Genomic DNA, 19,301 nt, shown 5'->3' with positions numbered 1-19,301 from the left:
CTTTCCTAACTGGTTGTTACTCCTGATGTTTGTTAGAATATGGACTTGGTCAGTTTTACAGTTATAGGCAGTGTGGGTAATGTGGACTGTTTATTTTTGGAGGCATCGTTTCGCGGTATGTATACAACAAGGCTTAAAGTATCTTTTAAGTTTTATTTATTTGTAATCCTCTTCTCTAATCACTGGATTTATTTCAGTTTTATAAAAGTTATTCTTTTCATTGTCGCTTGTGATCTGTTCTTCTAATATTCCCATTTCTTAACAGTTGTGTTTTCATGATATTTGTTAGTTTTTTTTCCGTGCCTCGCATTCTCGATTGCTGGTTTAATTTTCTTTTTATAAAGGATTTACAGTATATATATATAATATATACTATAATATATATAGATATATATATATATATATATTATATCTTTAATTTTCGGTTTCTTTTGAATAAATTTCCATGTAGCGGAAGAGGTAGGGATGTCCGTTCATCAGGGTATAGGTTAAATCATCTAGTTATTAAACTTTTTTGCCCTTATTTTCCTAAAATCCTCTTTACGTTTTTCGTTATTTGATGTCATTACAAGTTTTGTATCTAATTTATAATTTTTAAGGTTGTTTCGATTACTTTCTCATTTTAATTTGTTATATAACCAAAGTCCATATAGCCTATAATGTATGTAGGTTGCTTCAATTGCGTGGGTTTTTTTTAAGTGACATGAACTTCCATTGCTGTTGCAACGCGAAAATGCCCTTGGGGTAGTCTTGTTTACACCGTGGTCGGAAAAAACAGATTTCTAGAGTTCTGTGAGACTGTAAGTTTCTAGTCTTTAGATAATCTTATTTTAGGTGTGTAATTATCACAAGAAATAAGTATTCAAAACCAAGTGTTTTTTTTTACGAGTAATGTACATTTTAATGTTTTAGCTTGATATTTAAATTCAATTTGATGTTGTTACGTGTCAATTGTTTCGTCGTTTTAGCATTCTTCTTCCCAGCTAGTTCCCATATGTTTCGTCGTATTTAGTTTCAATTGTTTATCATGCACTGGGGCGTCAAAAATGAATGCGCAACGTCCGGAGAGTATTTCCACTACAGATGACTAACACGAATCGGTTGCTATCTATGATTAAGTGTTTATTTAACTTCCTGCTAAAAGTACAACAGTTAGCATAATTTACTATAGCAGTACATCATTATCTTGAAATTTGGAGTGAACGTCTTGCCACTCAGGAGAAAAAAATTAAGATTTTGTTATAATCAATTTATTTTAGGCAGTTGTATGTTACATAAAAGTTCCATATCGTAAATGAGAATATTACACTTATTGATATACGCTTGTTTAAACGCTTTATAGAGTTTATGAAGTTTGATAAGTTACGAATTAACGTAAGCATTTTAGGAGCGGGAAAACGTACTGCGTAAGAGGTGGTGGATCAAGTGCTCGTTCCTTGGTCTTAACCAAAGGGGTCCCTCACACCGTAATACAGGTTTTCTGGACGAGACCAGGCTTTGCAGAAGACCCGTGAGGCAGCGAACAACAGCTGAGGAGCAGGATTTCACTTCAGTGTCTCTTTAGGACATTTTTGTGACTGTGCTTTGGTGGCTTTTAGGTGCGTAGGAGGTGGAGGTGACCCCTGGGACAGGTCCTACTGGATAAAAGTCGAGACACTGGAGCGTTTCCTATCTTTTTGAGGCAAGTTGTTTTCATTTTAAAGTTGGTCGTTTTTTGTCTGATGGTCTTGGCCAACTTCCTTTCTTCAATATTTGTGATTATATATGTTTCTGTATAAGATATATATGTGTATATGTACATACAGACATACTCATAAATTTATATATCATGCATGTTTCAGGCCAATATACTATAGTAACATCATGAATGTGGTATATCGACATAAATTTTGGGGATTCAGTTTTCTGGAAATTAGTCGGCCCCCCTTTCGAAGTGGTTCTTATTATCCGTCTCGAGGTTTGCAAGGATTGTCAGGGGCACCCGGATTCGTGACCTGACGTAGGAGCCCACAACAGAAACTGCCGGTTACGGGCATGAGGAGATGGCTTTAGGGAGTGGTAAATTGTTGGAGTGGCTGCAACGGAGGGGGAGAAGGGGGAGGGGTGTAGTGTTTGTGGGATGGGAGAGTAGGCAAGATGATGTTTGTGAGTAGCAATATTATTGTCATATTTACTGATATATAGTTATTTTTGACTGGTTACTCTATTTGTAAACTGGAGAGAGAGAGAGAGAGAGAGAGAGAGAGAGAGAGAGAGAGAGAGAGAGAGGATCTACTGGCTAATTTTTACCAGATACGTATGCAGTTGATGCGCTTGTCACCGCTAAGCCTTAGATTCGAGTGAATTGTGCCGCCAGATAATCTCCAGTCAATCAGTCAGTCACCATCAGTGACCAGCTACAGTTGTGATGACCGGTAGTTTACAAGAAACCAGTCAGTCCTCTTTTCATTACCATATGATCAAACCATTTCATGAATATCAGATCCGTGTTTTTACTTATGCTGCATTTATTTACCTCCTGCGCTAGTTTACGGTGCAAATACGCTTTTATCCGAAGAGGGTTCGTGCCGTCAGTGCACCTCACTTGGTGCACTGTAGGCATTACGTAGGCTCAACCCCTTTCATTCCTTTTACTGTAACCCCCCCCCCACCCCCCAATTCATATTCTCTTTACTCCATCTTGCTATCCAAACTCTCCTTGCAATTGATTCATAGTGCAACCGCGAGGTTTTCCTTCTGCTACACCTTTCAACCCTTGCTTTACTCAATTTGCCTTCAGTGCTGAATGACCTCATGGGGCCCAGTGGTTGGCCTTTGGCCGAATTTTTCTATTCCTTCCATCCATATACGCTTTCAGAGTTTAATTCTGCAAAACCATGCAGCTTCTCTAGTACTGAAAATCTCATACATACAAAACCATATCCAGCCATTCTATGTTACGTCAGATCAGTTTCCGGTTCAACCATCTGTGCGGATGAAGATGATCACAGAACATTCGATAGCGTCGACTTGGCATTCCCAGGCTCCGACGAGAGCCATATATAGATATTGGAACTTATGTATGAAGACTAATGTTGCAATCCCACATTGAGAGCATAGAAAGTATCACCACAACCTAAGGTTACGTATTAAAATCTAAAACCCCGTATAGAAAACTACGTATGAGTAGTAGAAGAGTGAAAATTTTAGTCCAAGGTATTTTAACGTAATCTAAGCAGAACCTGTAACTTGAAGTGAATATGCTCCCAATCCGTTATGCTCCACGCCATGAGCGACACCAGAACCCGTTTTAGAGGGTTGAACACTATTGCAGAACACCGGCCGTTTGAGATGGGTTTGTTTTTCAGTAGATGAGATGGGCAGTAACTTCTAGTGGATGTATATATTAAACAGACGTGTTTGGTGGTTGTATCTCTATAGGGGTCTAATGTAAGTGTGGAAACCCTTTTAGAAAGAAATGTGTATGAACTGGGAAAGGTTAAATGATCAGCTATGTGTGGAAACCATGTGTATATTTATATCACAGACACGTGCGCTTATTGATATCATGTGACCTTTTTGGAATATATCTTTGGAAAATTTTTATGCATGTTTTGCTGTTTATAGGATATCATGACCTATAGTTTTGAAACACTCCTATACCTTAGTTTCTGTCCCATTTAGATAATTGTCATTTGTGGTTTTTCATAGTGTCTACGCACATTTTCAGAATAATTTTATAGTAATTAACACCTTGACATAGAACGATATGTGCAATGTATATATATATATATATATATATATATATATATATATATATATATATGCGTGTGTCGTTTATTGTATTTATGTATACATCTGTAGTTTACATCCTCTGTATGCACATTCAGTTTGTTACTGTATCAATCGTACATGCTTGTATAGTTAGAACAGTTGTTTAACCTTTGAGTCCACATATTATTATTAGTGGTGATTGTGAAGTTCTTGGTTTTTCAGTTGAAGAAAATTTTTCAGAGAACCTTGATTTCATTTAGTATATATATTCTGTCTTACTGTGGCGAAGTTACAATTAGGGTCAATTTCGTAATAATGTAAATTGCGTGAAGAACTTCTTTTCCTTCTGTTGTTCATCTCATTTCTTTCACATCTTCACTCATCCGTGATCTCTTCGGGTCTGGGCTAGAAAACGGAATGAAATTGCTCTCACCTTTGGCCTTTTGAACTTTCGAAAATCATGCGCCGAGAATCGGTTGATTTGCTGACGTCATGAGCTGCGACCTTTTAACAGTAGTATTTTAGACGTATTGACAGCCGTAGAAACGATTCTCTCTCTCTCTCTCTCTCTCTCTCTCTCTCTCTCTCTCTCTCTCTCTCTCTCTCTCTCTCTCTCTCTCTCTCTCTCTCTCTCTCTCTCTCTCTCCCTCTTTCTGTATCTGGATAATGGTCTATAATGAGACAGACGCAGTTTCACATGTTTCATTAACATCAAATAAGGCCCATGAATTTTTGCATATTTGGTCTGTAAGAGAGAATTAGTTGGTGCCATATTAAAACTGGTTATCACTTTTCAGTTTGTGTTCTTGCTATTACAGACGAACTTACACGTACTTACACAAATTTTTCTCTTTTGCAGTGAGTGTAAACGGCTGGTGTACAAATACACTAGCCACAGTCGAGGAATTCTGAGTTTCGTAAGCATCCATTTAAAGGTAAGTTTTGATACACTTCATGTACAGTTGGCTGTTAGCTTGATCATTTATATCAAATCACAATGGCCTTATCTACCTAAATACCTGATCAATTTGTATATACTGCTCTCTCTCTCTCTCTCTCTCTCTCTCTCTCTCTCTCTCTCTCTCTCTCTCTCTCTCTCTCTCTCTCTCTCTCTCTAGATATATATATTATCATGCACACACACATATCAATGCAAATTCTGCTTTCTTTGTTCTATTCGTGAATGTGGTTTTTTATATATATATATATATAATTATATAACCACATTCACGTATAGAATAAAGAAAGCCGTTATATATCTATATATATATAACCAACAATTCACGTATAGAATAAAAAGAAAGCAGATATAATATATATATATATATATATATATATATATATATATATATATATATATTATATAATAACCATTATATAAAACCATTCACGAATAAAATAAAGAAAGCAGAATTTGTATTGTTTGAGGCATTCTCTTTCAAGCTGATGAAGCGCCAGTCTTTACAATTTGACAGTTTAAATTTTAAGGCTTGAGAGGCGGAAAAAAAGTACTTTCTCTCTTCAAGATTTTTCATTCGTAGATGAAAGGATTACAATAAACTAAAGCGCAAAGTGACACTTGAATGAGTTTATAATTCTTCAAAGCGTTCTTGGATTAATCGACCAGCCATTTTCTTTTTAGCGTACGTGTCATCGATGGCGCAATGGAAGGGTTAAACTGGCGTTTACGTTCTGCTGTTTCAAGATGCGATCAGTGTAATAGCCTACATGTTTTATTATTATTATTATTATTATTATTATTATTATTATTATTATTATTATTATTATTTAAAACTTGAGTGGTTATGTGGGGGAAGATTCTACTTTCGTCTGCATATTGGACATCGTGTAGGAATCTTTCCGTATTTATTATTAATATTATTATTGTTTGTAGTATTGAAATGTTGATATTTTGTTTGAATTGACCATCCGGGTATTTACTGTGTATACTGCACAATATTTAATGATCCTTGGGGTATATGTACTATAGTTGTACGTCGTTACAACCAGTTTTCATTACTGCAACTGTTATACGTTTTTGTTCTTTTATTATGTCAAATATGTTCTCTCGGCGTTATCAGTACGCACACCAGTGTACTGTTCGAGCCATTTCCTGTACTTAGAGGCCGTGGCCACTGTGGGTATACGCAGAGTAATCGATAACTGGGATCGTATTTTTCTGTAGAATTCATGTTGACACTACGAAAGCCCTTGCTTAATTTTTTTTTTTTTTTTTTTTTTTTGTAAGACCAAGGTAAACAAAGTTATCGGCTTCCCGAGAGCGCCAAGCTGAACTCATTTTGAAAACTGAGTAACCATTGACCTTGAGGAAATGCCGACCATAACTTCAAGAATGTGGTATTTGCGTCTTGTGTCCTCTCATCTTTGTCGCTCGTGAAGCTTGTTTATATCCGAAATGTTAATATAAATCCGTAGGGAATGTTTATTTTCTTATTTTGAAAGCACAGGAACGATAAAAGAAGATAATAGAAAAATAGTCTGATGTTTCGCATGGTAATATGTTCGTTTGAACCTTGACGTGATGTGGCAACGTAGCATTCGCGTAGTCGCCCGCCAAAATTTGAAATCTTGCATGATGATAAATATATATTTGTTTGAGCTTTAGATTCGTAACATGGTCGTAGTTTTAATGGCTATTATTTTGTCATTTTATTGATGTTTTTATACTTTCGTGGAGAACAAGTTTGAGGGTGGAAAACCATAGTAACATAAATGTAACAGTATCGGATTGATAATGACGTCATAAAATGGGGCGGTGCTAAACCCATGTGCCCGAACCGTGGTTGGCTCAAAGTCAGCTGATTGTCTGCCAGCCGTACCGTCGTTACATAACCTGTAACTTTGTGAATTATTATGATTCTCTCCATAATGTGTGAGCTACAGTCTTGATTATCAACACCTTTCGCGAATCAGAGTTATTTTTCGTCGTATGTATTACTCCCCGTGGTTGATCGTGGTGTATTTTCCCAGAAATGTTTGAGTGAGCCCATGACGAAGAACTGCTATGCAACTGATATGGCGTGCCACATGTTGTTGCTGGGCTGGTATCTGCGACCTTGGGTCTCGCTGGTGCCGGCAGTTTATATCAATTTTACGCTTAGTTGCGGTCAAACAGATTATTGCTACACTCAACGTTATACTTCTGTATAGCACCAGCCACCAGTTGCGTGCTCTGCTGCTTTTATATATGTTTTGAACGGAAGCCGTTGTCCTTTCCCTGCAGTACGAGTTTTTTTTTTTTTTTTCACTTATCACACTAGGGGTGGGTGGCAGTGGCACTTACTTGCCTCGTTCAGTGAGAAGCCAAATCGTGAAAATGTCATTAAATCTCTCTCTCTCTCTCTCTCTCTGAAACTACTCGCTCACTTATTTAGCTGTAATTTGTTGTCAGATATATATTAGTTGTTCCGACTCCTATTATTAAAGAATTTGATGTCTGTAGTTCCTGTCATCGTTCATAGTATTCAACACGGAAGCGATAGTATGGTGTTTTTACATGTTGAATATGCTGTGGCTCTAATTATTTGATGTTTGTAATAATATGCAGATTTCATTGTATTGTTCATTAAATATGCATAAGTTTTTTACATGATTTGTATGCAGATTCTCTCAGTATTTGTTAAGACGTCCTTTACATTGTGGCTCCAAACGGACTTATGATTGTAAAGGGTGTTAAAATACATTAGTATTGTCTTAGTATATTGAATAAAACTTATGTCGACTGTTCATGAAATTTCCTTCTAAACAAGTTTTCAAGAATAAAAGTTAAATTTGTTTGGAGCCATACTCATCATATAAGGGAAAACAGCGATTTTAAAGAAAGTAATTTGTGGCTGCTAATAAGCTTATTTAAAAATACCGGAAATGCATTGTTATTGTTGGTAACCAGTAGCCGTTAACCAGGATTGTGCTGCATCAGTTATCCTAATTATATATCTTAGACGGTTAGAGTTCAAGATTCTGGGAGATTCATGCGTATAGTCTCGTAGAGGTCTTCTAACTTAAAAGAGAACATAACCCTCCCTGACTTCTCTATCCTTAACCAAATTTATTATTCTTCCCCCACCCCTTGTCCCATTGTAGGGGAAGCGCAGGGTGTTTCACGACACGCGAACTCGGGAATAATGGATTCGTTCCTAAGCTATAGCAGCCCCCCCCCCCCCCTCCCCCTTGCACCGCTTCCCATTTCTCCCTCCTCCCGGCCTGCCTCCTCTGCGATCCAACTCCTCTCGTGTCTACTTCATGCATCCCATCCCCCTCCAGAGTAGCACCTCCCTGGAGCCAGCCCACCTACGCACCTTAGCAACTTGCAAGTCATCATTGAACGTAATTACGAAAATGCGCGAGAATGCAGGATTCTTTGATTACTGACATATACTCTGGTTTCTCCTGAGGCATCCTGCAATACGTTCATTCGATTTTGAGAAGATTCTGTAGGTCATATATGGGATATAGGACTATGTACCCTGTCACCGGTAGCAGGGCGACCTACTCGGGCGGGAGAACTACCACCAAACACCACACCAACTTGCTACCTCCCGGCCCTGCGTTGGATCTGTTATCATCACTTTTTCTGGCTTTTTTTCTCCCCTCGTTCTCGGGTATAATACTTTTAGAAAGGTCGTAGCGGATGAAAGAAACGTGTCTGAAATATATGCAGGTATAATTTGTAAACAAAAGTAACCATGATTAAAACTGCATATTATGTACGTGACTCCTTTCTTATAGTATTCTGATGGTTATCAAGTAAATCATACTGAAATTAGTGTAACTTTTACGGAATAGATATGAACAATGTGATGAACAACGTATAACTCGAGCAGAGAAAAGTTTGGAGCAAGGTCGTGTGATTGAACATTCGTCGTCTTCTCACGTGAATGTTTTCGCTGCACGTGATTTTCAAGCGACCCTTGATTCTGTAACAAAAAATATATTTTTATTATTTTCGCTCTCGTTTTAAATGTTTTCAGTTCCATTTTCTGCACGTATACGGAAGTTAAAGAAACGGATTAATACACGACATTCATAGGAGTCAGAAATTTGTATACAGATTTCTGATGATAGTACAAACTCTTAGCTACTACAGCAGTAACCTCGACAGCGACTTTTTGTCTCGTATATTATACCTTGAAGGACAGTACCACCCCCCCCCCCCTTTTTTTTTTTTAAGGCGGATTTTCCTCACGTGAGGTACGTGGAGTCTCGTGAAGTGGAGGCAGACCAACCTTCACATTCCCAACGAGGGGCAAAAAGAGCAGTCCTGTCCCCCTCCTCCTTCCCCTCCCCTCCCCCATCCTCTTCCCGTGTTCCGATCCCCCTCCCCCGGTGGAATGGAATGCTTGGTGTTGTCGCGGACGCCCAACCTTTCTACGCCACTTGACTTGTGATAGCATCAATGCTTTTGGATTGACATTATGTTGAGAGTCGAAAAGAAAGTAACTGCATTGTTATGTAGCGGTTTGCGCACTTTTCATTTTAAAGGTTGTTACTAATAGGATTTTTTTTTTTTTTTTTTTTTTACTAATTCGCGGGAGACTTCAATATTCTACCTGTATTGCAAATAATCGTAGTAGCCTTGGCTTTGCTAGTAGCCTTGGCTGTGCTAGCAGCCTCCATCCCTCCTCTCTCAGTACGTTCCCATGGGTTTTTTCCATTTCCTCATCCTAGTACCAGATGTCCTTCCAAGGAATCCCTTTTTGTGCTGTCTGATAGATTGCAAGGTTGCAGTCTCTCATCTTTTATTATTTACATAAGGTAATGTTGTATTTATTCGTAAAATCTCAACGTTATGTAAATAACCCATTTGAGGTCCCTTCCGTCCGAAACTGCTCTCCTTTTCAACGGCGTAGCTAACTCGCATTGGACCGCAAAGTTTGTCAGGCCCCGCCCACCTAGACTGACTGGCGCCGGTGCAAGTCTCACCGCTGCTTCACAAAGGAAGGAAGTTTCTCAGTTACGTAAAGGCAGAATCCGTCCCCCCAACTCCCTCGTCTTAACAACTCGATGCTCCCACAGAACATAGTATAATTGCGGCGTATGTCAAAACAGAGTCTTTTTTATAGAAAATCTCTAATGACAAAAATTTTCTATTTTTTACCGATAAGTACCTCAACTGTGCATTTGAAAGTTTATGAAAAATATATAGGAATTGTTTTGATGTGTATGATTTATTTGTAGATGTTTTTTTTATTTGTATACATAAATTACATATATATGTATTTATTTGTAAAAAATGTACTTGATATGATTAAAAAAAAAAATAGCCATGCTGATGAAAACTCTCAATCATATAACGGTAGACAATGGTGTGATATTGATTTCGTTATTCTTTCTCTCATGTCCGTAGGGATTTTTTTTTTTTTCTTTACAATACTCTTAAGAATTTGTAGGATTATTCTCAATTTCCAGTCTTTATTTATTTATTTTTTCATTGTATGTTATTGAAAAGAAACAGCGCATTATACCCATCAGATGTTGAATTTTTTTTTTTATGGTTCTGTAGTAAAATATTAAAAAAAGCAAAGGCTTCATGGCTACAAACATTTCATGTAAATGATAAGCAATCCTCTCTCTCTCTCTCTCTCTCTCTCTCTCATACGATGAAGTTAAATGGGGTTGCTGTTGGGAGCGGGGAAGTCTGGCGTAAAAGTACAGAAAAGGGAAAACTGAGGCTAGGGGGAAAAGAAGCTTTCCAAATGACTAATCAAAATAAGGAAAATTCATTGGTTTTTGCCACGGAAAACTAAGTTTTCATCCTAGGAAACGTTAACCTTTCCTATTTGTGGTGTGAAATTTGACCAGGAGTTCAGAACTCTGTTGATAAAGGGGTCGTAGATTTGGCTATATCATCCGACTTTTTATTTAGTCTCGACGTTTTTTTTTTTTTTTTTTTTTTTTTTTTTTTTTTTTTTCTTTTTTTTTTTTTTTTTTTTTTTTTTTTTTTTTTTTTTTTTTTTACCGTATGCTGCAGTGCTTTGTGTAAATGCGATTGAATTTTACTCCGCCTGCTATTGTATGCAAGGTCCTTCAAATGTATTTGGAGTATATTTAAAGGAACTTCGTTGTATGTAGGGATGCACTTACGTGAACAATTGTGGTATCCTCACTTCAGTTTCTATTGATGTCCTGTTGAGTGCATTCTCTTCCTTATGTTAACATGCACATTGCACAAACAGAAAAACAAACACACAAACAAACGCTGCAGTAATTATGCACCTACATACTTTATCCCTTTACTTAGTATACTGTTGCAACCCTATCTTTAAAATATGGCAATGGCCAATAAACGTGTGGTAAAAATTTTCCTTTGATTATGTATAGATATCGCCTTGATGGCGAACTGTATGAGGAAGATTATAGTATTTACCCTGAAGAAAAACACTAGGGAATTGAAGATTGAAAATGTCACACTCCCTTGGAAGCTATGATACCATTGAGATCACGAGGAACCTTCTCGAAATAGCAAGATTCATTAGAGGACACATTAAATATATATTATATATATATATATATATATATATATATATATATTATAATTAATTGAATTGTCCTTTTTATTTTCATTCATTTGGGAGCATTTCTTTTTTTAAATAGTCATTGGGATCTGATTCTTAAAAGGTCATTGGCAACGTCTTTAAAGAATCATTGGGAGCCGTTGTTGAAAGATTCGTCAGAACCCATTGGGTAACAATCAATTGAAGGTCCACTTATGGGAGCGTGTTGCCAGTCAAATAAATGTAATGTCTCTTGAATGTTTCTGATTATCATTTATTGTTTTCGGTTATTTAACTTTGTTTGCTGTTAATACTTGAAATGAGGTTTGGTATTCCTCTCCTCTTCATTAAAATTTTATTCTACCTCCTTTAATCACAGCTTGTGAGAGTTTTTTGGAATACTAAGGTCGTATGTATGTGTGTGTACGTATTTATTTATTTATTTCATATGTACACGCGCGCGCGCAAACACACTTACACACATATATACAGTATATATATCTGATAAAAGGAGCCCATAAAAACGCCAAAATATAGAAACTAAGTACTATATTGTGTAGTTTTTATAGACTCCGTTTATCAGATGGAATTCTGTTGTAAGAGAACAATTCTCTCATATATATATATATATATATATATATATATATATATATATATATATATATATATAGTGACGAAGTGCCAAGTATCTGGTTACTACACTTACCATTCATTGATTGATACCTCATAAAAGCCAGACACCTGAACCCTCATCACTAGTACCAAACGATTGAATACTCTAAAGGCAACAGTGATCCCTTATCAACTTACCAGTATTGCAGAAAATCATACTAAGTTTATCAAAACAGGTGTGAGGTAATCTTGTAAGTAATTAAATTAATCAAAGGGCATCACTCCATCAACAACTTTAAAAGTCTTAGTATTTCATTGATTTCAGAAGTCTAAGTACTTCCCTTGTTCTAAGTCCCTTCAAGTTCATGAAGGAAAACAGATCAATTACCACTCTATGTTTCTACCTAACATCAATATAATCAAATGCAAATATACTGGTGTAAGATAAAGAAGACACTTAAAAAATTTAAATACAAAAATGTATTATTAAACTCAAAATTTTTAAGTGAAATTCACAATATCAGGTAAAATTACTGTTACTTGAAAACAAAGTAAAGTTTAATTAATTCTTTAATCAAATTAAGTAAAATTAAATCAAAATTAATTTATCACAAAATTCAAGAAAATTAATTCAATCAAAATTCAAAAGTGTTAGTCAATAATTGGAAATTTGAAATTAATTCACAAGTGCTAAACAACAATAAAACTTGAAAAGAATTCTAAGTAAATGTAAATTAATTCACAAGTGTTAAATTTAATTAAATGTGCAATGATTAAGCAATGAAAATAGCTAAGTCAATTAAATTGTGAATGCAAATGAAAATACAGAAAAATGTGAACAATATGAAAAATTTGTAAAAAGTATTAATCACACAGAACATAAAATAAAAAGGCACACTTCAATAAGAAAATGAACAAATGCACAAAAATGAAACAAACACAAAACACAAAAACTTGCAATGTGTAAAAATGTAAATAGTTTCTCTCAAACCACTGTAACCATCAGTTATTAAGTTTTTACCAAACCACTGTTCCGTTCAGTTATTAGTTGTCACCTAACCACTGTTCCTATCAGTTATTAGTTGCAACTAATAAAAATATAACACACTTTACCTTTTTGGTATACAAATTTCTTTCTTTCTTGCTGCAGCTCATTTCACACTTTCACAAAACCAGGCGCCGTTACGAAACAATGTTTGTTCAGATTCCACAAAAAACACTAAATAATACTAAATAAACTCTAAGAAATATCAAATATGAAATTCTCAAGTTACGGGTGACCATTCAATAAGTACGAAATCGTTACGTTACTTTAACATCAAAAGTGCTATGAGAGAGAGAGAGAGAGAGAGAGAGAGAGAATGTGAACGGTTTGAGTCTTTAAGCCCGAATGAAAAACTTCTCCCTTACGGAAGCTGGACAGGGGAGATGACAAAACGTTTTTGGCAATAATGCTTCCAGAAGCTTCGAAATTTACGCAACTTTACATCCAAAATGTGTAATCTGCACGTGGCTTTGATCAAAGACATACGTGTACAAGACGATTCTGTTAAAAAAAGACACTTACTCGATTCGTTGCTCGAAACAGAATTTCCTCATCACACATGATGACAGAATCCCAAAACACAATGAAGGCTTGAGCTCGCTTATCAAACGTGTTGACATATTCTGAAAAACAACTTTAGCTTTGAACGGATAATATTCTCTCTCTTTCTACATTCTACGTTATATATATTCTTTTTATATATGTAATGCAGAAATCTGAACACATTTAAAACATCCTATCTCTAAGCTATCTAGGAATCTGAAAAAATGTTGCCAAAGTTCTACACACTATTTTATACAGTCAAAGAGGGGAAATATGCATTTTGACAGCAATATATAATATATATATATACTATTATATATATATATATATAATATATAATATATATATATATATATAGATATATATATATATATATATATATATATATATATATTATATATAGATCATATATTAATATATTAATATATATAATATATATTAAGCATACCACAGGAAAATGATAGTCAGAAATCCAAGCACTTTACTAAGATATGGGTTAAGCTTTGGTGTATCTAACGGTAACCTGGACTGTGTCGACATTTCAAAATCCTTTTGTTATTTGGAAAAATTTAACCAAAACCTATGCCCTGATGATATCAATATTTGTAAAGGTATTGTGTATGGTGCTATGAGCAAGCCTTCTCCACCTAATGTACCCGAGAGATTTCCCCAGGCTTTTAAGAAAATTAAAGAAGACGAAACAGTGAAAGTGCAAAAGCAGATAAATCTAATGCAGTGGTAATAATGAATAAAAGTGACTGTAAGTAAAATAATGTCATTGCTAAATGATACTGATACTTATACGAAACTGAGGTCTGATCCTACACAGACAGTGAACTCCCGTTTTAATAAACAAATTAAATCCATTCTGAAGGGCTCGGATCATTTAATTAAACAATTTACTCTGCAATGTGCCACCTTACCTTATATGTATGGTTTAGTCAAGACATAAAATCAATAACCCTATCAGACCAATCAATAGTTCAGTGGGCTCAGTTACGTATAGTTTATCTAAATGGCTTGTAAAAATTCTACACCTTTGGTAGGAAACATTTCTAACACGAATGTTAAAAATAATGTTGATGTTATAAACAAATTTAATAGTTTAAATTTGAATTTTGATTTTAATATGGTTAGTTTTGATGTTGTCTCTTTATTTACAAAAGTGCCTGTAGATGATTTACTTGAATATTTGGAGGATGAATTATAACGTCATGACATTCCCTTAACTGTAGCAAACCTCATTAGTCTCATAAGGTTATGTATCAAAGATAGTAAATTTTGTTTTAATGTGGAATTTTTTGTACAAAAGTTTGGCATGGCTATGGGTAATCCCTTATCTCCTGTCCTTAGCAGTATTTACATGGAATTTTTTAAACAAAACTCTTACCAAGAATTTTGCCCCAAAAAGTTATATGGTTTAAGTATGTGGATGATATTTTCTGTATTTGGCCAGTTCACGAAAATCTCCAGGAATTCCTTAATAATCTCAGTAATTTGGCCACTTCTATAAAATTTACTGTAGAGGAAGAAAGAAATTGTAATTTGAATTTTCTTGGTGTAACTGTTCATAGAAATTATAGAAATTTCACCTTTTCAGTCTTTCGGAAATCAACTAACATTGCCTCTTTTGTTCGTTACTACTCCAGTCACCATCAAAATGTTAAATTCTGTTTTTTCTGGGATGTTCCTTAGGGCTTTACGTGTCTGTAGCCCGCAGTTTATTGACGCTGAGATTAAAACTATTTATGATATTGCATTGAAACTTAAATACCCAAGGACTTTTGTAGATGTCTCATGGAAAAGAGCTAGAAAAACATTTTATTCAACTAATGACAAACTTGAATTTAGTAAGCATAACATTCTAAAATTACCTTATGATGAAAGGTTTTTAGATATTCCTAGAATTTTAAAGCTTTTTAACATAAATGTTGTTTTCAGTAATATTAATGTCAAGAGTTTAGTAATCAAAAATTCTCCTAAAGATCTTCCAGGCTGCATATATGAAATTCCTTGCAAAAAGTGTGATAAAGTCTATTATGGACAGACCGGTAAATTTCTTTCACAATGTCTCAAACAGCACCAATATTTTGAGAGAACTGGGCAAATATCGAATGCATTATTCGTACGTATGAGAGATTTAGATCATCCTATTAACTGGAGTCAAGCAAGAGTCTTAATCCCATGTAATGACACAGTTAAAAGGAATATCATAAAATCTTGTTCCATCAAGTCAAATAATGGAAATGTTCTAAATTTAAGTCTTGGTTTATTTAAACTTGATGCCTTCATAATGAAAAAAGTTGTAGATAATTATAAGCAACAAAATTAAAGTATTCAGTTTTTACATGTTTTGGACTGTAAGGATACTTTGTAATTTCGGTTAGGGTTAAATCTGTTTAGGTTTGTGACCGTGTGATATCCGATAATCCTGGATTATCTCTAATTTTTACCCTTTTGACAATTAACCATCTGGTATTTTTGATCTTGTATACCTGAGACCATTCTCTCCAATTGTATTTCATTCGTTCCTTGACAATGTCTTCGTAAAGACGAAAGCGCTTGGATTAATGACTATCATTTTCCTGTGGTATTCGCTTATTTAATGAAGTCACGTGCATCTACTGTGATTTTTTAAGCATATATATATATATATATATATATATATATATATATATATATATATATATATGTGTGTGTGTGTGTGTGTGTATATATATATATATACTATATAATAATATGTAATAAATATATCTATGGTATATTATATATCATATTATGGATATCTATCTATATCTAGTATGGTCCTATCTATATATATATATAATATAATATATATATATATAGTATATAATTATATATATATAATAATATAATATAATATATGTGTGTATTATATATAGTTATAATGGATAGATATAATGTATGTAAAAAATATATATTGTAGTATGATATATATATATATATATAAACCCTTTCTTCTTATTCAAGGTATAATCAACTATAACCATAAAACCAGTTTCGTGTTTAATTTGTCGTGAGCCGATCCGTAAGGTGATTACCGCATTTGGTGATGTAATCGGTAAAATCACTTTTACCGCTTCGTTGAACTATTCATACCAATTACTATACAAATTCCCCGGTAACGAGATGAGCGCCGGTTTAATTCCCAGCTCTCACGGCAAGCGCGTGGAAAGAATCAGAGCCTGGCTTATGCGTTGGTATTTAAACGCTGCTGGAAATGGGAAGAATTCTTCGACGAGATGATATTATTATTATTATTATTATTATTATTATTAACTGAAGAGACACTTTCGCTCAAGTATGGGAATGTAGGTGACAATCAACAGATTATTAAAGTGTATTTTCCCCTTAGGGCGGTAGTGCCGTCAGTGCACATCATTTGATGCAATTTAGGTATTGCTTAAGGTTCTTTGCAGCATCCGTTCGGCCTCTAGCTGCAACTACTTTCATTCCTTTTACTGCATTGTTTGTTTTGCAATTCATTGTACCCTAAGAGATAAGTCTCTCTCTCTCTCTCTCTCTCTCTCTCTCTCTCTCTCTCTCTCTCTCTCATCTCTCTGCTCTCTCTCTCTTCTCTCCTCTCTCGTCTCTCTCTCTCTCTCTCTCTCTGAGAGTGTCTTTTATGAAAACTGAGTGGACAGTTAGTATTTATGAATTAACATACCTGGTATTTTTGGATTAATACTTCTTCGTATGTGTGCGGACTATGTATGTGTTATATTAGGTTTAATGTGTTTACATCTATTTAAGTTATTGAGAATAATGTTCAGCTTTCTGCATCAGCTTCATCACTGTAAGTAACATTTTACGTAAATTGTTGTTATCGATGAGAACAGTCTTTAGAACATATAGCTGATAGCTAATGACAAGATAACACGATCCCCTTCATGTGTCGCACGGGGTGGGGGGGGGATCGAGATTTGCTACGTATCCAGGTAGGTCTTGTTCTCAACCTTTATTTTTTTTAAAAGGGATTGAAGTACAACAGCATATCCAAGACAGGGTTCATGGAGTATTTACTATTGTTAAGGCGTTCATATCTTCAGGAACTTACTATATTGGTTAGAGACTGATGGATTTGGCTGTTTTTATTATTAGCGATTAGTCATCTGTGGCATATAAGGCATAAGTAAGTAAATAAATACCGGTTGAGACGTAAATTTCGACAGGCTAGCATACATGAAATAAGTAAGCGTACATTATTAACATCTCTGCTCTCTGCATATACTGACTGCTTCTCCATAATGAAGGTGTATAATTTTCCCCTCATAATATCACTGCAGGATTTGTCTTCGTGACTATATAGAAAATTGAAAAAGCATAGTTACTGCCACTGCGCTTTAAAAGATGCTGTAAAGCCCGACAGTGTTTGTTAGATAAGAGGACCGTAGCCGTGACTTCACGGGTCACGTGCTGGGTCACCTGGCTGTGTTTGCTCCCTAAGAAATTAAAAGGCTCGGATTTGAATCGGCCTTGTTATAAAATACGGAAGTTAGAATCTAGACCTTTATAATTTGATTTAGGAAATATTATTTATATAATGTTACAAAAAATATGCTTCTTAGTTGTCATTTGATTTTTTTTCATTATGATCAACAAATATTTTTGACATGTTATTGTATAAATTTGTATTTTTCTCAATCAAAATTTATGGTCTTAGTGCTAACTTTCCTGAATTAACGATTTTCCTGGCTGTTCCAAATTCAGACCCATTCATTTCTTACGGAATGAATGGGAGCGCTACGGTACTCTTTATGTTGAACAGCAACAGCTTGAGTCCTCAGGCTCCCTGGCTTTCTAATTGACATACCTCATTCATCATTAGGACCTTAAGGATGAGGAGTTTAATCAGACAAGGTAAACTAGTTAGACACGAAGTCCCACAAGTATTATTATTAGTATTATTATTATTATTAGTATTATTATTATTATTATTTCATTGGTTATTGATATTTTGGATAGTCCGTGTGTGCATAAGAAGTAAGAAAGTTGTTAGGGACAAAATTGGATAGCCGGTAAACGATTATTCTTTACTAATAATATACTCTCAGAATCAAGAGAACTTGTCTGAGGGCTGACTGAAAGGTCATTAACAAATGTCGCGGACTTTTTTTCTCAGTCGGTACCGGGTCATCATTCATTAGACAAATTGGTAGCTGTCTATGTTTTTCTTCTTGAGCTCTTGCCCCGGTATGTTAGCGGTACAACGAAAACCCCGAGAATTAAAATTGAGAAAGTCGGAATGTTTTATTTACCATATTTTACCTAGTGTTGGGAATGAGGGAAATTATCGTACTCGGTGCGAGAACTCGCTCAGTAAAATTAAATATTTTTGAAATGTTTGGAACTGTGCCAGGTTAAAATCCTAATATAACTGGCTTTTAAATCTGTTGGCGTCAGAGGCATTCGAGTCTGTCAGGCTATGTCAATTTAGTCTCAAGTGATGTGTCTGTTTCATAATGTTTAATCAGTAATTAATATAAAGAACAGAACCAATCGGTGGGAAAGATTTTCATGTTAATAAAGTTAATAAAATATTTAGGAAGATGGGATAAGCATATGCGAAAGGAGTGACAAATCAGATTGGTTTTTTCTATATTGTTTGTTTTCCTTATAATATTTCCAGCTCGAAAATCAATTTGGTGAAGCCTGTCAGTGTTATCTTATGGAACGCGCTCTCTCTCTCTCTCTCTCTCTCTCTCTCTCTCTCTCTCTCTCTCTCTCTCTCTCTCTCTGTACATGTACATGCAGATCTTGTTATAATAGTTTTATATAACATGCAGACGCGACAGGTTTTGAATTCAATGAAT

At 35.0% G+C, this 19,301-nt stretch overlaps 1 protein-coding gene across 2 annotated transcripts in view; it reads left to right on the top strand.

Moving 5' to 3' along the window:
* LOC135222614 (serine/threonine-protein kinase VRK1-like) overlaps window positions 1-19,301 on the top strand; it is a 178,299-nt gene that overhangs the window by 20,774 nt on the left and 138,224 nt on the right. For both annotated transcript variants that reach the window (XM_064260743.1, XM_064260735.1), the window contains exon 2: window positions 4,613-4,688. The gene's annotated coding sequence lies outside the window, so the exon portion shown is untranslated. The remainder of the gene's footprint in view (window positions 1-4,612; window positions 4,689-19,301) is intronic.

Source organism: Macrobrachium nipponense, chromosome 20 (genome assembly GCF_015104395.2).
Source record: "Macrobrachium nipponense isolate FS-2020 chromosome 20, ASM1510439v2, whole genome shotgun sequence".
In the NCBI taxonomy this organism is placed as follows: Eukaryota; Metazoa; Arthropoda; class Malacostraca; order Decapoda; family Palaemonidae; genus Macrobrachium; species Macrobrachium nipponense.
This window is presented reverse-complemented; position numbering and strand designations above follow the sequence as displayed.